General features: G+C 31.7%; 1 long non-coding RNA gene across 3 annotated transcripts in view; it reads left to right on the top strand.

Moving 5' to 3' along the window:
- LOC148779093 (uncharacterized) overlaps nt 1-26,970 on the top strand; it is a 102,993-nt gene that overhangs the window by 20,189 nt on the left and 55,834 nt on the right. For 2 of the 3 annotated variants that reach the window (XR_016048232.1, XR_016048235.1), the window contains exon 4: nt 10,398-11,001. The exons of the other annotated variant lie outside the window; for it this stretch is intronic. This is a non-coding gene — a long non-coding RNA (uncharacterized LOC148779093). Of the gene's footprint in view, nt 1-10,397; nt 11,002-26,970 lie in introns of those variants that run through there. 3 annotated transcript variants of the gene reach the window in all.

Here is a 26,970-nt window from a genome sequence, read left to right as displayed (position 1 = left end):
ACGCATAAATATATCAGTATATACATATCGTATATATAAACACTGTATTATATGTAAATTGTTAATAAGTGTCTTTATAGTCATATATATCAGTGTACATAGAATGCATGTATTACTGTATAGATACATACATACACATTATTTCCACACTTATTAACGCATAAGGGTTCATTTACATGCGCATATGAGTGTATATATATATACATTGATAAATGTATATAACTGATCACAAGCAAATGTATACATACACGTATAAAATATCGTATATATACATATCAGTCCATACACAACATGTATATATGTATAGTATGTATATATATATATATTTGTGTGTATGTAAATATGTGTACATATATGCAAAAACCTATATAGACTGGTCATAAGTGTATTGATGGTCATATACATCAATGTATATGCACGTGCTATCAGTTATATATGTGCACGCACATGCACCTTTACGCATTGATAACTTCACGTACACATTTCTATATGCAGTGATATATATTACCAAATAGACACTTATTATCAATTTATACTCTTATTAACGTATATGTACATTGATATGTATATACGTACATTCATATGCATTTGTATAAAGTGTTTATATATACACTAATGTATAAGAGCATGACTTATTATCAGTGATATATAGAGTTAGCACATTTTGTGTACGTATTGATGTATAGCAATATATACCATTGTTGTCAATGTATATATATATATATATATATATTGATGCATATAACCGTACATTACATTAGCTAACAACTATATATACAGTTATTTGTGTGTAAAAAAGACATCGATATGTGTGTGCGTGATGTCTGTATATATATGATGTGTATGTACTGATGTATGCGTAAACTGCATAACAGTATATATATAGTGCACTAATATATGTATTTCTATCTACGTTGATGTAGATGACCATATATACATTTATTAGCTGGTTATACAGTTATTAGCGTAAATATACGCTGATATATATATTTCTATATACATTGATGTATATGACCATATATACATTTATCAGTTTATACAGTTCTTAGCGTATATGTACACTGATTTATATACTACACACACACGTATATATATAAATATATATTTATAAATGTATTTAAATATATATATATATAAATATATATAAATATATATAAATATATATATATATATACTACGTTCACACATATATATACACATACATATATATATAATACACACACACATAGATATACATATATATATATATATATGTACTACACAGATATATATATATATATACTACACATATGCGTGTTGTATATGGACTGATGTGTGTATATATATGATATGTTTGTTCTAATAATTATATATATCACTTCAAATAAGTATAGACATAATCTTATAATTTAGTGTTTGTATAAACACTTTATACAAATGCATATGACTGTGCGTTGATATGTACATCTACGCTAATAACTGTATAAATATGTACATATATGTTAATAACTGTATAAACTTATCTAGAAATGTATGTATGAACTTATCATTGCGTAAGGATGCATATGTGTACGCATATCGACGTATATATAACTGATAGCAAGTGTAAACACACGTATAAACATCATTGTACATAAATCAGTGTACATATACACATTAATAGCTGTATAAACATCATTAGTGTATCTATATATGGTCATATATGTTAATGTATATATAAATGTATATATTAGTGCATTATAGAGATACAGTTATGCACTTTGCACACACACACATGAATGTATTTTTTAAACACTAATAACTGTATATATAGCGGATAAAAAGTGTCTATATGGTCGTATTTATCAATCAGTTTATATATAAATGTATGTATGCACTACCAATGCGTAAGGGTGCATGTGTGTGCATATCAGTGTATATGTAACTGATAGTAAGTTTATACATACACACATAAACATATCAGTATATATGTATCTTATATATACATGCTGTATATATCTATATAAACTGTTAATAAATGTCTCTATGGTCATATATATTAATATAGATAGAATGCATGTATCAGTGTACACATACAAGACATTAGTTATCTGCTATATATAAAGGGTTATTAGTGTGTAAAAAATACATTGATGTATGCGTGATGTCTGTTTATATACGATGTGTATATACTGATATGTATGTATAAAGTGCATAATTGTTTATATACAGTGCACTAATATATACATTTTTATGGACATTATGTATATGGCTATATATACACTTACTATCATTTTATACAGTTACTAACGTATATGTACACTGATTTATATACTATACACACACTCAGACTCAAACTCACATTCACACTCACACACACACTCTCACTCTCACTCTCACTCACTCACACACACTCACACTCACACTCACACTCGCAGATATATATATTACACATATATCCGTATTGTGTATGGATTAATGTGTGCATATATATGATATGTATATACTGATATGTTTATGCGTGTATGTATACTTTTGCTTGCAGTTTTTGTATAAACTGATATAAGTACATTGATATATATATATGCACTCATATGTCCGTGTATAAAGGGTTTTTATATACACTAATGTATAAGACCATGTATTATTATTATCAGTGATATATACAATTATTAGAACAATTTGTGTACGTATGGATGTATAGCAATATATATCATTATTTTCGGTGTATATAGAGCTATTTATGTGTAAAAAATACATTGATATGTGTGTGTGATGTTTGTATATATTCGATATGTGTATACTGATATGTGTGTATGTGTAAAATGTATAACTGTATCTATACAATGCGCTAAAATATATATTTCTATATATATTGATGTATCAATTCATACAGTTATTAACGTATATGTACATTAATTTATATACTACACACACACTCACTCACACTTACACTCACACTCACCACTCACACTCATACACACTCACACACATATACACTCACACTCACACTCACTCATACACACAAATATATATACTACACATGTTTACGTATTGTGTATGGACTGTATGTGCATATATACGATGTGTTTATATTGATATGTTTATGCGAGTATATATACAATTGCTTGCTATCAGTTATATACAATTATCAATGTATATGTACACAAATATGCACACTACCATGCACCGTTATATGTTGATAAGTGCATATATATTGTGTATGTGTATACTAATACATGCATTCTATATATATTATTAATAGTTTATATATATATATATACAGTCTGTCTATATAAGATATGCATATACTGATATGTTTATTATGTATGCACTTGTTATCTATAAACACTGATATGTGCATACACATGCTTACGCATTGATAGTGCATACATACATTTCTATATGTACTGATATATATTACTATATAGACACTTATTATCAGTTTATGCCTTTATTGGCGTATACGTACACTGATTTTTATACTACACACTCACGCTCACGCTCACGCTCACGCTCACACACACACACATTCGCACTCACACATACACTCACTCACACTCACACTCACTCACAATCACACTGACACTCACAAATATATATACTATCACCTTTAATTTGATATGCCTCGCGAAATTCCATATTACTTTGTATCGAATTAGGCATAAGAATGCGTTTCTTCTCTTGATGAATTGGGTACGCTAAATACCTAATTGTGATAATCCATGTTAATTTTTTATCTTATTTGTGCTATTTTTTATTATTATTGTTGAGATTCATCTTCATCAAGTTTTCTTCTTAATCAACAAGCCTGAAAGCAACTTATCATCTAGGCGGATCTCCTTACGTCAATCGATATTTGAGATCTTGATCTTGCTAGCTTGATTTGCTTAATGGTTCTTTCTTCTTTAATATAGTACTGCTCTTGCTTTACTTGAGGTTTGCAATTTTATTATATATATTTTTCTTAACACACACACTCTTGCTTCTTTCATGCAAATTTGGATTGAATTTTCTGAAGATTTACTTGTGGTTTATAATTTTATTATGTATAAAAATGGCCATATATACACTTATTTTCAATTTATACATGTACTAACGTATATGTACACTGATCTATATACATTGATGTAAATGGCCATATATACACTTATTTTCAATTTATACATGTATTAACGTATATGTACATTGATCTATATACATTGATGTAAATAAACACTTATTTTCGATTTATACATGTATTAACGTATATGTACACTAATTTATATACTACACACACTTACACTCACACTCACAAACATAAACACAAACACAGTCACAAACATATACACTTATATGCTCTCGTATATGCACCCTTACGCATTGATAGCGCATATAGACACTTTTTCTCAGTTTTTACAGTTATTTGCGTATATGTACATCGATATGTATATGAATGCATAGGTGGCTGTTGCAGCCATAAAGGTGAATTAACCTAGCCCCCCTGCTAATTGTTTATTATTTTTCTCTCAATTCTTTCTATTCGAATCATTATCTTCCCTTTGAATGACTTTTCCTTGCATATACAATTTTTCAAATTGTGATAAAATTAGGCATTAAAGCTGGAGATTATTTCATCTGGCCAGTGTTTCAAAAAGCGTTAGGTGGGTCCTAGGCGGCCTGGGGGGTCCAGGACGCTCAGCGCTTAGGAGGGGGCGCCCAGAACCTAGGCGGCCCAGTCAAATCCAACAAGGATGCCCAGTCAAAGATGCTTTTAAGGACTCAAAATTTTCTGAAAAACCTCCCAATAGATTTATAAAACATCAAAACTTAAATCTAATATCAATGGGTGATGTTTTGATCAATTTTTGTCAACTTAAAAAAATAAGAAATTTCCACCTCTAGGCGGGCACTCGGCTAGGTAGGTTCCATATCGCCTAAGTGGGGAGCAAGCCTTGGGCTGGGCGTTGGGTGCCTGCCTACGCTAAGCGGTCCGCTTTTTGAATCACTGCTTCTGGCTACTATAATCAGATATGCTGAGGCGAAATTCCATATTACTATATATAGAATTAGGCATAAGAATGGTTTCTTCTCTTGATGAGTTGGGTATGCTAAATACTCAATTGTGATAATCCATCTAAATTTTTTTATCTTATTTGTACTTGTTCTTATTATTATTGATGAGCTTCATCTTCATCGAGTTTGCTTGTAATCAACAAGCATGAAAGAAACTTATCATCGACGCGGATCTCTTTACCTTGTAGATACTTATTAGCAGTTTATGTATAATATATACAGTGTGTATATATACGATATGTATATTCTGATTTGTTTATGCGTGTATATATAAACTTTCTAGCAGTTATATGTACACTGATATACACACGCAGATACACTTTTTCGCGTTGATAGTTCACAGATACATTTCTATATACACTGATATATATGACCATATAGACACGTATTATCACTTTATGCAGTTATTAGCGTATATGTACACTGATATGTATATGCACACTCATATGTCTATATATAAATAGGTTAGATATACACTAATGTATAAGACCATGTATATACTTTTTATCTGTGATATATACAGTTAGGAGCAATTTTTGTATACGTATTGATGTATAACAATATATACCATTGTTTTCAGTATATATATATATATACTGATGCATAGTACTATACATTAGTTATCCGCTATATATACAGTTATTAGTTTGTAAAAAATACATTGATATGTGTGTGTGTGATATCTGTATATATACGATATGTATATACTGATGTGTATGTATAAAGTTCATTACTGTATGTATATAGTGCATTAATGTATACATTTCTTTATACATTGATGTATATGACCAGATATACACTTATTATTAGTTTATATAGTATATACACTTATTATTAGTTTATATAGTAATAAGCCGAGGTAAAATTTCATATTTCTTTACATAGAATTCAGCATAAGAATGGGCTTCTTCTCTTGATGAATTGGGTACGCTAAATATCCAATTATGATAGACTATCTTATACATTATACATATGCGTTTGAGTGTGCGTATATATATATCAGTGTACATATAAGTTAATAACTGATAAACTGATAATAAGTGTCTATATGCTCATATATATCAGTGTATACGTAATATATGTATGAACTTATCAATGCATAAGAATGATATGCGTGTGCATATCAGGGTATATGTAACAGATAACAAGTGTATACATACACGCATAAATATATCAAAATATACATATCGTATATATAAATACTATATATGTTAATGACGGTAAGTGTTTACATACACACATGAATGTATCAGTATATATATATATAGTATATTAAACACTGTATATATATACATATGAACTGCTAATAAGTGTTTATATTATCATATATATCAGTGTATATAAAATGCTTGTATATACATACTTACATACACAATATATATTTACTAATCAACGCGTAAGGGTGCATATATGTGCGCATATCAGTATATATATATACATGTATAATTGTATATAACTGATAGCGAGTAAGTGTATACATACACGCATAAACATATAGTAAATATATCCACATCAGTCCATACACAACATGCATATATGTGTATTATATATATAAATGTGTGTAGTATATAAATCAGTGTACATATACGTTAATAACTGTATAAATTGATAATAAGTGTATATATGGTTTTACACATAAATATATGTATATACACATATATGCTTGTTGTGTATTTTGATGTTTGTATATATACAATATGTATATACTGATATGTTTATGTGTGTATGTATACATTAAGTATCAGCTATATAGACTATTATTAGTGTGTATAAAATACATTGATATGCGTGTGATGTCTGTATAGAATATGTGTATATACTGATATACATATATTTGTGAAGTGCATGACTGTATATATACAGTTATGAACATATATGTACACTGATTTATATATTTAGACTCACACTCACAGTTACACACACACACTCACAGTCACACACACACACTCACAGATATATATATTACATATATATGCGTATTGTGTATGGACTAATGTGGGCATGTTTATGATATGTACACAGATTTATATACTACATCCATATACCCACACACACACACACGTGCACTCACACTTTTACTCACACACACTCACAGTCACAGTCACACTCACACTCACTTAAAGATATATCTATATATTACATATATATGCGTGTTGTGTACGGACTGATGTGTGTATATATAATATGTATATATTGACATATGTATGCGCTTATATATACAGTTGCTTGCTATCAGTTATTTACAATTATCAATGTATATATACACTGATATGCGTACGCACATAGACCCTTACGTATTAATTAATGCATATACAGTTATGAAGGTATATATGTATACTAAGTTATATATACTACACCCACAGACACTCACACTCACACTCACACTCACTCACACACTCATACTCACACACCTCACACTCACACTCACACTCACAGATATATATATTGCACATATATACGTGTTGTGTCTGGACAGATGTATGTTTATATACACATATATACGATATGTATATACTGATATAGTTATGCGTCTATGCATACAGTTGCTTGCTATCAGTTATATACAAATATTAAAGTATATACGCTCGCATATGTGCACGCACATGCATTCCATGTACTTATTACCAGTTTATATTTATATACAATATGTATATATACGATATGCATATACTGATATGGTTATACGTTTATGTATAAACTTGTTTTCAGTTATATATACACTGATATGCTCACACACATGCACCCCTACGCATTGATAGTACTTACATATATTTCTATATAGATTGATATAAATGACCATATAGATACCTTTTATCAGTTTATACAGTTATTAGCATATATGTCCACCAAAATGTATATATGCTCACTCTTATTCATATGTTTAAAGGGTTTATATATACACTAATGTATAAGACCATGTATATACTTATTATCAGTGATATATACAGTTATTAACACAATTTGTTTATGTATTAATATATAGTAATATATACCGTTATTTTCAGTGTATATATATATATATATATATGTATGTATATATATATATATACATATGCATATAACCATATAATACATTAGTTATTAGTATGTATAAAATACATTGATGTGTGTGTGTGTGATATCTGTATATATACGATGTGTATATACTGATATGTGTATACGTAAAGTGCATAACTGTTTATATACAGTGCACTAATATATATATTTTTATATACATTGATATGTATGACCATATATACACTTATTATCAATTTATACAGTTACGAACGTATATGTACGCTGATTATATACTACACCCATACATACTCACACTCTCTCACACACACACACACATACACGCTCACTCACACACACACTCACACACACACACTCACACACACACATTCACACTCACACACAACACCTCACACACACACTCACACTAACACTCACACGCCCAGATATATATAATACACATATGTGTATGTTATATATGGATTGATGTAAGTATTTATACAATATGTATAAACTGATATGTTTATACGTGTATATAGTTGCTTGTTATCAGTTATATACAATTATGAATGTATATATACACTGCTATACTCATGTACATGCACCCTTACCTCTTTGATAAGTGCATATATACTGTGCATATATACACTAGTACATGCATTCTATTTACACTGAAATATGTGACCATATAGACACTTATTATATATATATATATATATATACATATATATATATATATATAGGCCTAAGGCACATCTTTATAGGGCTTCAACTGTCCATGATATATGACTCTATACTATTTATTATATGGTCCGTGATGCATGACTCTAAAATGCCTATAACTAGGTCCACAACATATGACCTAAAGCATCATCACATACTTCATGTATGACTATAAATAGATACACATATATATATATATATATATATATATATACAACTATTTGAGTGGAAGACTCAGTTTGATCCGAAGATTTTGGTACTGTGGTTGCCATTCCTTGTATTTTTAAACTTTGTTCAGGAGGGTGTATGGATTTAATAGTTTTTCCCTCTGTTGTATTGAATGTAGCGTATTGGGTTTCTACTGTATTTATTTTTTTATCAAACTCAGGAATTGGGATATTATGTTGTTTAAGAGTATCTCTTAACCAATTAAAAAAGCATTTCCCTCTATTCCCATTTTTTCTCCATTTATTGAATTGAGAATGAAATAATTCCACTAACCTAGGTTTGAATTCTTTAACATACCAGTTTCTAATATTATCATTTTCTGGAGATAGAAAATCATTTATCATATCATCTCGTGTATATGTTTCTTCAAGCTGTAATACTTGGATAAATCCTGATTCAGCTTGTTCATATTGAGGTATAATAATATTATCAGATGTACGTAGGAATCCGTCCATCTGTGGTTTTGAAGTTGGAATATTTGGTATGTGAGAGTTCCTATCATAAGTTGTAATGGATTTTCGTGGGGGTTCTAGGTCTCTGAAAGAATGGTTGCTTATGGTTTCTGATGTGGATGCTTTATCAAGAATTCTATTATTCGTAGTAAATTGGATTTCAACATTTCCATCCGTATATTCTGAAATTCTATCTGGGATGTTCTGAATGGGATTTTGTGATGATGGTTGGTTGTTATTGTGAATAGCTCAAGTATGGGGTAGGACTATATCTGACCATGATATTGTCTTTGGTATGATTGTATTTGATTTTTCTATATTAGTTTGGAAAAATATTGTTTGTCCCTTATTATCTATTTGAAGTATATTCGGACATAATGTGTTCATTACCTTATAATATATTCTATAAACAATGGCTATGTTTTGAGAACCTGCCATCATATCAAAACCTTGTGTCTTGAGATTTAAAGATAAAACGTTTAATATATTTGGGTCTGTTAATGATACGGAATAATTTGGAAAGCAATTGAAATATATTGGTCCACTACATAAACTAGTTTCGACCATTCCTAATAACGAATCTGAAAATTTGTTATGCCTAGTATCTCTTAAACAAACTAGAATAGAGTTATTTAATCATAGCCTAGTCAGAGGTTTAACTGCTACTTGTATTAAACCTATATGTAGATATTTATAATTCTTATTTTGATGAACTTGTAATATTTTTTTAGATAATAATTGAAAATCTTCTTGATTACTAGTAACAGAGAGAGTTTCTTCTACTGTTTTTATGGCATATCCGACTTTGAGGTCGAACGTACCTTTTTTGTAAATATCAGATATGGGAACCTTAGGTATGTTCCAATTCTGGATTTGATTTTCAATATCATTGATAACAAGTTCTTCTTTGTTTTTTATTCTTAGAGTTCTATTAGTTTTACTAGTTGTGGTATCTGTTAGATTCTTAATAAATTTTTCCATTATTAGGTTGCGGATAATGACAACTCAGGACGACCAAAAGTCCAGCGTTTTCCCTAGCGGCTCTTCCTCGGCCTTGGCGGTACTTTGCATAAGACTTTTTCGTCTCGTGTCTTAACACTCGGACCAACTTTCTCTAATGGATAAATTTCTTAAGTTTCTTTGGATAACAAAACTGGTAATACTATGAGATCTCTAAAACAGGGTTGGCTCTGATACCATTTTAGCCCAAGAATCTACCCTTAGTAAATTCTTCGTACTTAATTATAATAAATAAGAAAAGATTGCGGAATTGTAAACTATCAATTGTTGAAGTACTGAGATGTAATAAAGAAATATAAATAAAATGACTATTATTGGTAATACAGAAATGTCAAAGACAATCCATGAAGTATGAGTATAATCAAAGATTTTAAAAGTAAAGACAAACTTAAATTGCATAACTTACTTATTACATATACAGAGGCTTGCGAATTCCCTCCACTCAGAAGGCAAGAATGAAGGTAAAGAAGACAAATTACAATCACACATATTATACTAAAAAGTCATGGAGGTTATCGACTTTAATGGTGTACTGATGTCGATGACCTATGTACTAAATACAGAGTGAAAAGAGAAGAAGGTAAGAGGAGAGGAAGAGAAGATTTCTTATGAGAGAGAAAGTATGAGAGGCTTCCGAAAGTGCTGCTACTGCTGCTGCTGCTGCTGCTGAAGGCTATCCTTGATGCTCTGCCCTCTATTTGTGATGAAGAGGTATATTTATAGAGGGCTTCGTCTCGAATGAGTGGCTGGAATCAATTGCTTGCTGATGAAGGAAGGAGTAGGATTGGTGGAGGGAAGTCGTGGCTCAGAATTGATAACTTGCTGAAGAAGGCTTCGTCAGGATAAGGGAATAATACGGAGAGGGGACGTGGCGTTCTCTGGTACGCTTGGTGGCTGATGAGGAATCTTGCATAGTAATGGTGCGTGCGATCGACAATAGGAATCTCTCGTTTGTGTTGGAGAGGAAGGAAGGCGGACCGTTGATATTGGTTGATGTGACCTTATGTCGGTGCGGAGCATTTGGTGAAGAGGTGATGTTGTCCTTTTGTACAACGTGGCTTTTGTCCTTTATGAAAAGGAATCTTCCTTGTATAATGACGCGTCTTCTTTTGTAAAAAGAGGATGCTTTATGCTGTAGTAGTCATATCGATGTTGTATCAGTTATATCGATGTTGTATCAGTCATATCGATGCTGAAGAAGGGCAGTGAACCATCGGGTCGGGTCAGTCTGTGGGCCTTTGGCTGAAATCATCCAACAGGCGATTTCCTGATTGGACCGTTTCTTCTGAAGTTGCTGGTATGGTTATATTGGGGGAGAAAACATGGAGTAATGTTTGTTCTATCTCCTCAAAAGTAGCATTGGGATTTGATTGCTTCAACCTTTTGAGATAGGCTGAGAAAGTAGGGAGACTGACTGTATTATGTGTTGCAGAGTTGAAGGTTGCAGGTTGTGGAGGTATTCTTTTCAAAGGTAAAGTAGCAGGATTAGTACTGAAAATATCCCACCATTTAACCTTCACTGTTTTGCCAAGTTGGGGAATATAGGTATAGTCATGAGTATTATTTTCAGAGATCGAATATTCCCATTTGAGGATCCAGGGAATCTGGTAAATGGCCATGAAATAAAGATGATAATCATCGGTTTCAGTGCAAGTATTATATTCAACAAATTTAGTCTGTAAGGCTTGAAAAGGCTCTGGCATTATTTGGGTTGAAGATCCCCATATTAAAAACCAATGACGGAACCAACTAGGGAATCTTTCAAGGATAGGGAATTTGAATTGGATATACCAGGAGTGAGTATTATTTGGATTTTGGTAAGCAAAGACTTTATGCCATGCTTCAATATATTCACTATATTTATATGATTTGTATTGAAACCCTGGATTGAGCAGCTTTTTTCCCTGGTTGGGATTACAGCCCCAATCTTCATATGAAAGTAATTTTTTGATTTGCAATTTAGAATATGCAAATATCTTAGTATTTTCCTGGTAGAAGTGAACTATGGAAACTGAACCAGTTTCCATGAGTATAGCCTCATACCATTCACGAGTCTTGATACCATGGGAAGAATTCATATGGTTGGATAAGTACAGTGGAGCTATTTTATGTGGGTCCAGGTCAGTATGATTGTCTGAGATAATAACTTCTGGTAAGAAAGCAGTATCAGTGTAAATTGACTTGGGAAAGTTTGAAGTCTGTTTATTTGGATATGATGCTGGAGAAAATGCTGGACTTGGGGTAACAAGTGGACTTTGGGGAGGAGATTGTATTATATATTCTGGTACATTTGTGGATCTCAATGGTGACATTGGGGTTAAGTCAAGAGGAGAATGGCTGGGCATGAGAGGCCCATATCTATTGCCTTGAATGAGATCCATTGGTTGTTTGCCTTTGGAATGAGGATTCATATTTATATTAGTATGTTTATTTGAAGAAAAGAGTTGCAAACCGTGAGGGAAGTCGTAGGACGACGATATGGTTTCGTCTTTATGTGGTATATGGTCCCCCCTGCAAAAATTCACGGGTTAAAAAGTCAGGAAGAGAATTAGAAGATCCGTGTAGATGTTCAATGGAAAAATCAAAAGCAGATAAGATGGCTTGCCAACGGGCAAAGATTTGCTTAGAGACAAGATTTTGGACATCTTTTTGCAGAATGTCTTTAGCAGCTTTGCAATCAGTTCTTATGAGAAAATGTTGATTGAGAATATCAGTTTGAAATTTGCAAACACAATGTATAATAGCAAGTAGTTCTTTTTTCACAGTAGAATAATTTTTTTGAGTTGGATTCCAAGCTTTAGAAGTAAAACGTATTAATTGTTCTTTAGAATTATTAATGGATTGTTTTAATATGCCGCCGAGTCCTAGATCAGAAGCATCACATTCAATGATTTTGAATGCTTGTGGATCAACTAAGTTTAAACATGGGAGCTCTTTAGCTTTAAGTTTAAGTTGTTGTACAGCTAGAGTATGAATATGCGTCCATGGAGGAGGATTCTTTTTTAAGCGATCATATAAAGGTTTTGCGTCTAAAGCAAGATTTTGGTAAAAATCACTAATATAATTAAGACATCCTAGAAAGCGTTGTAATTCAGTTTTGTCTAAGATTTTATCAGGAAATTTATCAGCAAAAAGTATTGAGCGATCAATTGGAATGATAGTGCCCTGATTGATATTATGTCCTAGGAATCTTATTTTTTTTTGAAATAAATTTATCTTTTTAGAGGAAACTACTAAACCAGATGTTTTTATTATATGGATAAAAGTATGCAAGTGTTTGAAATGTTGTTCTATTGATTCAGAGAAGACTAAAATATCGTCAATATAAACAATCATAAATTTATAAAAGGGATTGAATATATCATTCATTATTTTTTGAAATTCGGATGGAGCATTTTTGAGTCCAAAAGGCATAACGTTCCATTCATATTGTCCAAAAGGAACATTAAAGGCTGTTTTGTATTTATCTTTTTCTTCTATTTGTATTTGCCAAAAACCAGATTTTAAATCGAATTTGGAGAAGATTACAGCATGTAATAATCTATCTAGTAAATCCTTTTTATTAGGAATAGGATATCTAATCCATTTTAAAACTTTATTTAGGGGTTTATAATTGATGACTAATCTAGGGACACCTCTTTCTTGCTCAGCATTTTTATTAACATAGAAAGCAGAACAACTCCAAGGAGAAGAACTAGGACGTATGGTTTGTATTAATAACCATTATAATAAATGATGAATTTGAGTTTCAATCTTTAGCATTAATAGATTCAGGCGCTGATTTAAATTGTCTTAATGAAGGACTAGTTCCTACCAAATATTTTGATAAAACTACCCAAATCCTTAATACGGCAGATGGTAGTAGACTATTTATCAAATACAAACTTTCAAATGCAAAAATATGTACGGAAGGACACTTCTTCCCTACTCCATTCATCATGGTCAAAGGACTCAGCCAAGCTGTGATCTTAGGAGTTCCTTTTCTTACTTTATTATATCCGGTTACAGTTTCCCATTCAGGCCTTGAAACAAATACACATGGTACACCCATTAGATTTGAATTTCTTGATAAACCAAGAATTAAAGAAATAAATACTGTCAAACAAAATATGAAAAATGAAGAAAACTTCCTAGGATCTTTACAATTGGAAATCAAACATAAGCTCATAAGCGAAAAACTCCAATCTCCTGAAATAATACAAAAAATACAGCACCTTAAAAGTTTTATTGAAAAGGAAATATGTAATGAATTACCCAATGCCTTTTGGCATAGAAAACAACATATAGTAGGATTACCATATGAGCCTAGCTTTAATGAAACAAAAATACCAACTAAAGCCAGACCAATTCAAATGAATACTGAATTATTACAAACATGTCAAATAGAAATAAACAACCTACTTCAGAAGAAATTAATACGTCCTAGTTCTTCTCCTTGGAGTTGTTCTGCTTTCTATGTTAATAAAAATGCTGAGCAAGAAAGAGGTGTCCCTAGATTAGTCATCAATTATAAACCCCTAAATAAAGTTTTAAAATGGATTAGATATCCTATTCCTAATAAAAAGGATTTACTAGATAGATTATTACATGCTGTAATCTTCTCCAAATTCGATTTAAAATCTGGTTTTTGGCAAATACAAATAGAAGAAAAAGATAAATACAAAACAGCCTTTAATGTTCCTTTTGGACAATATGAATGGAACGTTATGCCTTTTGGACTCAAAAATGCTCCATCCGAATTTCAAAAAATAATGAATGATATATTCAATCCCTTTTATAAATTTATGATTGTTTATATTGACGATATTTTAGTCTTCTCTGAATCAATAGAACAACATTTCAAACACTTGCATACTTTTATCCATATAATAAAAACATCTGGTTTAGTAGTTTCCTCTAAAAAGATAAATTTATTTCAAAAAAAAATAAGATTCCTAGGACATAATATCAATCAGGGCACTATCATTCCAATTGATCGCTCAATACTTTTTGCTGATAAATTTCCTGATAAAATCTTAGACAAAACTGAATTACAACGCTTTCTAGGATGTCTTAATTATATTAGTGATTTTTACCAAAATCTTGCTTTAGACGCAAAACCTTTATATGATCGCTTAAAAAAGAATCCTCCTCCATGGACGCATATTCATACTCTAGCTGTACAACAACTTAAACTTAAAGCTAAAGAGCTCCCATGTTTAAACTTAGTTGATCCACAAGCATTCAAAATCATTGAATGTGATGCTTCTGATCTAGGACTCGGCGGCATATTAAAACAATCCATTAATAATTCTAAAGAACAATTATTACGTTTTACTTCTAAAGCTTGGAATCCAACTCAAAAAAATTATTCTACTGTGAAAAAAGAACTACTTGCTATTATACATTGTGTTTGCAAATTTCAAACTGATATTCTCAATCAACATTTTCTCATAAGAACTGATTGCAAAGCTGCTAAAGACATTCTGCAAAAAGATGTCCAAAATCTTGTCTCTAAGCAAATCTTTGCCTGTTGGCAAGCCATCTTATCTGCTTTTGATTTTTCCATTGAACATCTACACGGATCTTCTAATTCTCTTCCTGACTTTTTAACCCGTGAATTTTTGCAGGGGGGACCATATACCACATAAAGACGAAACCATCTCGTCGTCCTACGACTTCCCTCACGGTTTGCAACTCTTTTCTTCAAATAAACATACTAATATAAATATGAATCCTCATTCCAAAGGCAAACAACCAATGGATCTCATTCAAAGCAATAGATATGAGCCTCTCATGCCCAGCCATTCTCCTCTTGACTTAACCCCAATGTCACCATTGAGATCCACAAATGTACCAGAATATATAATACAATCTCCTCCCCAAAGTCCACTTGTTACCCCAAGTCCAGCATTTTCTCCAGCATCATATCCAAATAAACAGACTTCAAACTTTCCCAAGTCAATTTACACTGATACTGCTTTCTTACCAGAAGTTATTATCTCAGACAATCATACTGACCTGGACCCACATAAAATAGCTCCACTGTACTTATCCAACCATATGAATTCTTCCCATGGTATCAAGACTCGTGAATGGTATGAGGCTATACTCATGGAAACTGGTTCAGTTTCCATAGTTCACTTCTACCAGGAAAATACTAAGATATTTGCATATTCTAAATTGCAAATCAAAAAATTACTTTCATATGAAGATTGGGGCTGTAATCCCAACCAGGGAAAAAAGCTGCTCAATCCAGGGTTTCAATACAAATCATATAAATATAGTGAATATATTGAAGCATGGCATAAAGTCTTTGCTTACCAAAATCCAAATAATACTCACTCCTGGTATATCCAATTCAAATTCCCTATCCTTGAAAGATTCCCTAGTTGGTTCCGTCATTGGTTTTTAATATGGGGATCTTCAACCCAAATAATGCCAGAGCCTTTTCAAGCCTTACAGACTAAATTTGTTGAATATAATACTTGCACTGAAACCGATGATTATCATCTTTATTTCATGGCCATTTACCAGATTCCCTGGATCCTCAAATGGGAATATTCGATCTCTGAAAATAATACTCATGACTATACCTACATTCCCCAACTTGGCAAAACAGTGAAGGTTAAATGGTGGGATATTTTCAGTACTAATCCTGCTACTTTACCTTTGAAAAGAATACCTCCACAACCTGCAACCTTCAACTCTGCAACACATAATACAGTCAGTCTCCCTACTTTCTCAGCCTATCTCAAAAGGTTGAAGCAATCAAATCCCAATGCTACTTTTGAGGAGATAGAACAAACATTACTCCATGTTTTCTCCCCCAATATAACCATACCAACAACTTCAGAAGAAACGGTCCAATCAAGAAATTCCCTGTTGGATGATTTCAGCCAAAGGCCCACAGACTGACCCGACCCGATGGTTCACTGCCCTTCTTCAGCATCGATATGACTGATACAACATCGATATGACTGATACAACATCGATATGACTACTACAGCATAAAGCATCCTCTTTTTACAAAAGAAGACGCGTCATTATACAAGAAAGATTCCTTTTCATAAAGGACAAAAGCCACGTTGTACAAAAGGACAACATCACCTCTTCACCAAATGCTCCGCACCGACATAAGGTCACATCAACCAATATCAACGGTCCGCCTTCCTTCCTCTCCAACACAAACGAGAGATTCCTATCGTCGATCGCACGCACCATTACTATGCAAGATTCCTCATCAGCCACCAAGCGTACCAGAGAACGCCACGTCCCCTCTCCGTATTATTCCCTTATCCTGACGAAGCCTTCTTCAGCAAGTTATCAATTCTGAGCCACGACTTCCCTCCACCAATCCTACTCCTTCCTTCATCAGCAAGCAATTGATTCCAGCCACTCATTCGAGACGAAGCCCTCTATAAATATACCTCTTCATCACAAACAGAGGGCAGAGCATCAAGGATAGCCTTCAGCAGCAGCAGCAGCAGCAGTAGCAGCACTTTCGGAAGCCTCTCATACTTTCTCTCTCATAAGAAATCTTCTCTTCCTCTCCTCTTACCTTCTTCTCTTTTCACTCTGTATTTAGTACATAGGTCATCGACATCAGTACACCATTAAAGTCGGTAACCTCCATGACTTTTTAGTATAATATGTGTGATTGTAATTTGTCTTCTTTACCTTCATTCTTGCCTTCTGAGTGGAGGGAATTCGCAAGCCTCTGTATATGTAATAAGTAAGTTATGCAATTTAAGTTTATCTTTACTTTTAAAATCTTTGATTATACTCATACTTCATGGATTGTCTTTGACATTTCTGTATTACCAATAATAGTCATTTTATTTATATTTCTTTATTACATCTCAGTACTTCAACAATTGATAGTTTACAATTCCGCAATCTTTTCTTATTTATTATAATTAAGTACGAAGAATTTACTAAGGGTAGATTCTTGGGCTAAAATGGTATCAGAGCCAACCCTGTTTTAGAGATCTCATAGTATTACCAGTTTTGTTATCCAAAGAAACTTAAGAAATTTATCCATTAGAGAAAGTTGGTCCGAGTGTTAAGACACGAGACGAAAAAGTCTTATGCAAAGTACCGCCAAGGCCGAGGAAGAGCCGCTAGGGAAAACGCTGGACTTTTGGTCGTCCTGAGTTGTCATTATCCGCAACCTAATAATGGAAAAATTTATTAAGAATCTAACAGATACCACAACTAGTAAAACTAATAGAACTCTAAGAATAAAAAACAAAGAAGAACTTGTTATCAATGATATTGAAAATCAAATCCAGAATTGGAACATACCTAAGGTTCCCATATCTGATATTTACAAAAAAGGTACGTTCGACCTCAAAGTCGGATATGCCATAAAAACAGTAGAAGAAACTCTCTCTGTTACTAGTAATCAAGAAGATTTTCAATTATTATCTAAAAAAATATTACAAGTTCATCAAAATAAGAATTATAAATATCTACATATAGGTTTAATACAAGTAGCAGTTAAACCTCTGACTAGGCTAGGATTAAATAACTCTATTCTAGTTTGTTTAAGAGATACTAGGCATAACAAATTTTCAGATTCGTTATTAGGAATGGTCGAAACTAGTTTATGTAGTGGACCAATATATTTCAATTGCTTTCCAAATTATTCCGTATCATTAACAGACCCAAATATATTAAACGTTTTATCTTTAAATCTCAAGACACAAGGTTTTGATATGATGGCAGGTTCTCAAAACATAGCCATTGTTTATAGAATATATTATAAGGTAATGAACACATTATGTCCGAATATACTTCAAATAGATAATAAGGGACAAACAATATTTTTCCAAACTAATATAGAAAAATCAAATACAATCATACCAAAGACAATATCATGGTCAGATATAGTCCTACCCCATACTTGGGCTATTCACAATAACAACCAACCATCATCACAAAATCCCATTCAGAACATCCCAGATAGAATTTCAGAATATACGGATGGAAATGTTGAAATCCAATTTACTACGAATAATAGAATTCTTGATAAAGCATCCACATCAGAAACCATAAGCAACCATTCTTTCAGAGACCTAGAACCCCCACGAAAATCCATTACAACTTATGATAGGAACTCTCACATACCAAATATTCCAACTTCAAAACCACAGATGGACGGATTCCTACGTACATCTGATAATATTATTATACCTCAATATGAACAAGCTGAATCAGGATTTATCCAAGTATTACAGCTTGAAGAAACATATACACGAGATGATATTATAAATGATTTTCTATCTCCAGAAAATGATAATATTAGAAACTGGTATGTTAAAGAATTCAAACCTAGGTTAGTGGAATTATTTCATTCTCAATTCAATAAATGGAGACAAAATGGGAATAGAGGGAAATGCTTTTTTAATTGGTTAAGAGATACTCTTAAACAACATAATATCCCAATTCCTGAGTTTGATAAAAAAATAATAAATACAGTAGAAACCCAATACGCTACATTCAATACAACAGAGGGAAAAACTATTAAATCCATACACCCTCCTGAACAAAGTTTAAAAATACAAGGAATGGCAACCACAGTACCAAAATCTTCGGATCAAACTGAGTCTTCCACTCAAATAGTTGTATACGAAACAGTAGCTACACCATACAAGCTCAATAATGCTAATATACCTCGTATAGAATTACTCCCGTACATAATTGAACAAAATAACTATACCAATCTCTATCTTCATACACTTGGAAAACAATCTAATAGAATAGAAAATTTATTACAACCGCCCAGTCACAAAGAGAAAAAACAATTATTTTTCAAACCACCTCCTGATTTAAATAAAGAAAAATTTCTTATAGGAGAAGATAATACTACCCTCATGGGACAATTAATTTCTAAATTATCTAAATTAGAGATAAAAGAACCCAAGCCAACAATAGTAATATCCACTCCTATTCTCCCAGATAATGATAAAGGAAAAGCAAAAATTCCTGAACATGATAATATGACTTTACAAGAGGAAGTACTTTTCCAAACCAATGAAGCTATAGAACCATCTATAAGACCATCAATTGCCAATACAATACAAAATATGCAAAAGGCATTTTCAGAAATACAATTAACCCCAGAAAGTATTAATCGAATCAATTATAATAAGAATTGGCAACCAATAAATGCTCGTCCATATTATAAAAGACCAACTCCTGTTGATATACAATTAGAAGAAGACCTGACAAGTCATACTTCTACATATTCGGGACGGACCATTATAGATTGGAATATAGACGGTATTTCTGATCATAGAATCCTAGATACAATGAAACATATGACTATGTATGCATCCGCTTGCAAAATGGCTGGAAGCCATGACCAAGAAATAGCCAAAGCCATAGTTTCAGGCTTCACTGGATGGCTGAGAGGATGGTGGGATTCATACTTAAATGATCAAACAAAACAACAAATATTAACAAATACTAGACAATGGACAGCAAAAAATGAACATAACCAAGATATGGTATATTCCGAGAGTGATGCTGTCAACTCCTTGATATATACGATTGCTCTTCATTTTATAGGAAATACATCAATACTTGCAGCAAGAACTGCTGATCTTTTATCTAATTTAAGATGTCCAACATTGTCACATTATAAATGGTATAAAGACGTTTTTTTCTCCCGACTACTTATACGAGAAGATAGTCATCTCAATCACTGGAAAGAAAAATTTGTAGCAGGACTACCTTACCTTTTTGCTGAGAAGGTAAAAGAACGTCTCAAAAATAAAAATAGCGGTATTATCAATTATTCCCAATACACTTTAGGCGAATTATCTTCAGAAATTTGTGTTGAAGGCTTAGCCCTATGCACAGACTTAAAACTCAAAAAACAACTTGATAAACAGAATCTAAGTGGTAAGAAAGAATTAGGCGACTTCTGCCAACAATTTGGCTATCATATGGACCAAGTACACATAGATAAAATCAAACCGCATAAAATCCATAAAGTATGTAAAAAGAAAAAACATCGAGATAAACCCGATAAAACGTATAAATCCTTTCCTACTAAACAGAAAAAATATAGGAAATTTACAAAACGCTTTGCTTCTAAATCATTCCAAAATAAGAAAAAATTACCAGTGTGTTATAAATGTGGAAAAGTAGGTCATTACAAAAGCCAATGTAAAGTTAAACAAAAATTAGACTCTATTACTTTAGACGGATCCATTAGAAATAAAATCTACGATATTATTCAAATATACGATTCATCAGATAGTTCAAGTTCGGATACTACTTCTTCTAGTAGTGATACTTCATTTATAGGTACAATACATAATGATGACTTTTATTGGTCAGATAATAGCTCGGATAACGAAAATGATAATGAAATATGCAGATGCCCTATTTCATCTGATATTCATACATTAACAAAAGAAGATAATCTTATTCTAGACTTGATAGAAAAAATATCAGATCCCAATGAAAAGAGAGAAATAATTACTCAGTTTATCAATTTAACCAAATCAAAAACAAAACATATACCATTGGTTAAACCTCCTGATAATTATAATTTTTCCGATATTATGAAAAGAATCAGTCAGCATGAAGCTACCCAAAAAGAACCCACTATTGCTGACCTCAAAGCAGAAGTCAATACTGTCAAAATAGAATTAACTCAACTAAAAACAAGGATTCAGATTCTCGAACTTCATAATAATACTTCCGAAGTACATACTGAAGAAGACATAGAAGAATTCAATCATTTACTCAACTCATATCATCCCAATGATTATTTAGACCAAATGATTTATGATGAATCATCATCTAATAGGAATTCAGTTAATAGCATATTTCATTATCATTTTCGTTATCCGAGCTATTATCTGACCAATAAAAGTCATCATTATGTATTGTACCTATAAATGAAGTATCACTACTAGAAGAAGTAGTATCCGAACTTGAACTATCTGATGAATCGTATATTTGAATAATATCGTAGATTTTATTTCTAATGGATCCGTCTAAAGTAATAGAGTCTAATTTTTGTTTAACTTTACATTGGCTTTTGTAATGACCTACTTTTCCACATTTATAACACACTGGTAATTTTTTCTTATTTTGGAATGATTTAGAAGCAAAGCGTTTTGTAAATTTCCTATATTTTTTCTGTTTAGTAGGAAAGGATTTATACGTTTTATCGGGTTTATCTCGATGTTTTTTCTTTTTATATACTTTATGGATTTTATGCGGTTTGATTTTATCTATGTGTACTTGGTCCATATGATAGCCAAATTGTTGGCAGAAGTCGCCTAATTCTTTCTTGCCACTTAGATTCTGTTTATCAAGTTGTTTTTTGAGTTTTAAGTCTGTGCATAGGGCTAAGCCTTCAGCACAAATTTCTGAAGATAATTCGCCTAAAGTGTATTGGGAATAATTGATAATACCGCTATTTTTATTTTTGAGACGTTCTTTTACCTTCTCAGCAAAAAGGTAAGGTAGTCCTGCTACAAATTTTTCTTTCCAGTGATCGAGATGACTATCTTCTCGTATAAGTAGTCGGGAGAAAAAAACGTCTTTATACCATTTATAATGTGACAATGTTGGACATCTTAAATTAGATAAAAGATCAGCAGTTCTTGCTGCAAGTATTGATGTATTTCCTATAAAATGAAGAGCAATCGTATATATCAAGGAGTTGACAGCATCACTCTCGGAATATACCATATCTTGGTTATGTTCATTTTTTGCTGTCCATTGTCTAGTATTTGTTAATATTTGTTGTTTTGTTTGATCATTTAAGTATGAATCCCACCATCCTCTCAGCCATCCAGTGAAGCCTGAAACTATGGCTTTGGCTATTTCTTGGTCATGGCTTCCAGCCATTTTGCAAGCGGATGCATACATAGTCATATGTTTCATTGTATCTAGGATTCTATGATCAGAAATACCGTCTATATTCCAATCTATAATGGTCCGTCCCGAATATGTAGAAGTATGACTTGTCAGGTCTTCTTCTAATTGTATATCAACAGGAGTTGGTCTTTTATAATATGGACGAGCATTTATTGGTTGCCAATTCTTATTATAATTGATTCGATTAATACTTTCTGGGGTTAATTGTATTTCTGAAAATGCCTTTTGCATATTTTGTATTGTATTGGCAATTGATGGTCTTATAGATGGTTCTATAGCTTCATTGGTTTGGAAAAGTACTTCCTCTTGTAAAGTCATATTATCATGTTCAGGAATTTTTGCTTTTCCTTTATCATTATCTGGGAGAATAGGAGTGGATATTACTATTGTTGGCTTGGGTTCTTTTATCTCTAATTTAGATAATTTAGAAATTAATTGTCCCATGAGGGTAGTATTATCTTCTCCTATAAGAAATTTTTCTTTATTTAAATCAGGAGGTGGTTTGAAAAATAATTGTTTTTTCTCTTTGTGACTGGACGGTTGTAATAAATTTTCTATTCTATTAGATTGTTTTCCAAGTGTATGAAGATAGAGATTGGTATAGTTATTTTGTTCAATTATGTGCGGGAGTAATTCTATACGAGGTATATTAGCATTATTGAGCTTGTATGGTGTAGCTACTGTTTCGTATACAACTATTTGAGTGGAAGACTCAGTTTGATCCGAAGATTTTGGTACTGTGGTTGCCATTCCTTGTATTTTTAAACTTTGTTCAGGAGGGTGTATGGATTTAATAGTTTTTCCCTCTGTTGTATTGAATGTAGCGTATTGGGTTTCTACTGTATTTATTATTTTTTTATCAAACTCAGGAATTGGGATATTATGTTGTTTAAGAGTATCTCTTAACCAATTAAAAAAGCATTTCCCTCTATTCCCATTTTGTCTCCATTTATTGAATTGAGAATGAAATAATTCCACTAACCTAGGTTTGAATTCTTTAACATACCAGTTTCTAATATTATCATTTTCTGGAGATAGAAAATCATTTATAATATCATCTCGTGTATATGTTTCTTCAAGCTGTAATACTTGGATAAATCCTGATTCAGCTTGTTCATATTGAGGTATAATAATATTATCAGATGTACGTAGGAATCCGTCCATCTGTGGTTTTGAAGTTGGAATATTTGGTATGTGAGAGTTCCTATCATAAGTTGTAATGGATTTTCGTGGGGGTTCTAGGTCTCTGAAAGAATGGTTGCTTATGGTTTCTGATGTGGATGCTTTATCAAGAATTCTATTATTCGTAGTAAATTGGATTTCAACATTTCCATCCGTATATTCTGAAATTCTATCTGGGATGTTCTGAATGGGATTTTGTGATGATGGTTGGTTGTTATTGTGAATAGCCCAAGTATGGGGTAGGACTATATCTGACCATGATATTGTCTTTGGTATGATTGTATTTGATTTTTCTATATTAGTTTGGAAAAATATTGTTTGTCCCTTATTATCTATTTGAAGTATATTCGGACATAATGTGTTCATTACCTTATAATATATTCTATAAACAATGGCTATGTTTTGAGAACCTGCCATCATATCAAAACCTTGTGTCTTGAGATTTAAAGATAAAACGTTTAATATATTTGGGTCTGTTAATGATACGGAATAATTTGGAAAGCAATTGAAATATATTGGTCCACTACATAAACTAGTTTCGACCATTCCTAATAACGAATCTGAAAATTTGTTATGCCTAGTATCTCTTAAACAAACTAGAATAGAGTTATTTAATCCTAGCCTAGTCAGAGGTTTAACTGCTACTTGTATTAAACCTATATGTAGATATTTATAATTCTTATTTTGATGAACTTGTAATATTTTTTTAGATAATAATTGAAAATCTTCTTGATTACTAGTAACAGAGAGAGTTTCTTCTACTGTTTTTATGGCATATCCGACTTTGAGGTCGAACGTACCTTTTTTGTAAATATCAGATATGGGAACCTTAGGTATGTTCCAATTCTGGATTTGATTTTCAATATCATTGATAACAAGTTCTTCTTTATAAGTATTATGCCCTGATTGAAGTATACACAGATATATATATATATATATATATATATATATATATATATATATATATATATATATATATATATATATTACACATATATGCGTGTTGTGTATAGACTGATGTGTGTATATATATGAGATGTTTGTTTTAATAACTGTATATATCACTGAAAATAAATATAGACATAGTCTTATAATTTAGTATTTGTATAAACACTTTATACATATGCATGTGACTGTGCGTTGATATGTACATATACGCTAATAACTGTATAAACTGATAATAAGTGTCCATATATATCAGTATATCTAGAAATATATGTATGAACTTATCATTGCGTAAGGATGCACATGCGTGCGCATATCAATGTATATATAACTAATAGCAAGTGTAAACACACGTATAAACATCATTGTACATAAATCAGTGTATATGTACACATTAATAGCTGTATAAACATCATTAGTGTCTGTATATATGGTCATATATGTCAATGTATATATAAATGTATATATTAGTGCACTATAGAAATACAGTTATGCACTTTACACACACACACATGAATGTATTTTTTAAACACTAATAACTGTATATATAGCGGATAAAAAGTGTCTATATGGTCGTATTTATCAATCAGTTTATATAGAAATGTACGTATGCACTACCAATGCATAAGGGTGCATGTGTGTGTACATATCAGTGTATATGTAACTGATAGTAAGTTTATATATACACACATAAACATATCAGTATATATGTATCTTATATATACATGCTGTATGTATCTATATAAACTGCTAATAAATGTCTCTATGGCCATATATATTAATGTAGATAGAATGCATGTATCAGTATACACATACAAGACATTAGTTATCTGCTATATATAAAGGGTTATTAGTGTGTAAAAAATACATTGATGTGTGTGTGATGTCTGTTTATATACGATGTATATTTATTAATATGTATGTATAAAGTGCATAATTGTCTATATACAGTGCACTAACATATACATTTTTATATACATTTATGTATATGGCTATATATACACTTACTATCATTTTATACAGTTACTAACGTATATGTATACTGATATATATACTACTCACACACACTCAGATTCAAACTCACACTCACACTCACACACACACTCACTCACACACACTCACTCACACTCACACTCGCACTCGCACTCGCAGTCGCAGTCACACTCACACTTATACTCACACTCGCAGTCGCAGTCACACTCACACTCATACTCACAGATATATATACTACACATATATGTGTAATGTGTATGGATTGTTATATATACTACACATATATGCGTATTGTGTATGGATTGATGTATGCATATATACGATATGTATATACTGATATGTTTATGCGTGTATGTATACTTTTGCTTGCAGTTTTTGTAGAAACTGATAATATGTACACTGATATTTATATATGTACACTCATATGTACATGTATAAAGGGTTTATATATACACTAATGTATAAGACCATGTATTATTATTATCAGTGATATATACAATTATTAGAACAATGTATACGCATGGATGTATGA

This window comes from Amborella trichopoda, chromosome 13 (assembly GCF_054954075.1).
Source record: "Amborella trichopoda isolate Santa Cruz 75 chromosome 13, AtrichopodaSantaCruz75HAP2 v2.0, whole genome shotgun sequence".
In the NCBI taxonomy this organism is placed as follows: Eukaryota; Viridiplantae; Streptophyta; class Magnoliopsida; order Amborellales; family Amborellaceae; genus Amborella; species Amborella trichopoda.
Note: the sequence above shows the minus strand (reverse complement) of the source record. Positions and strands in the feature narration are given on the sequence as shown.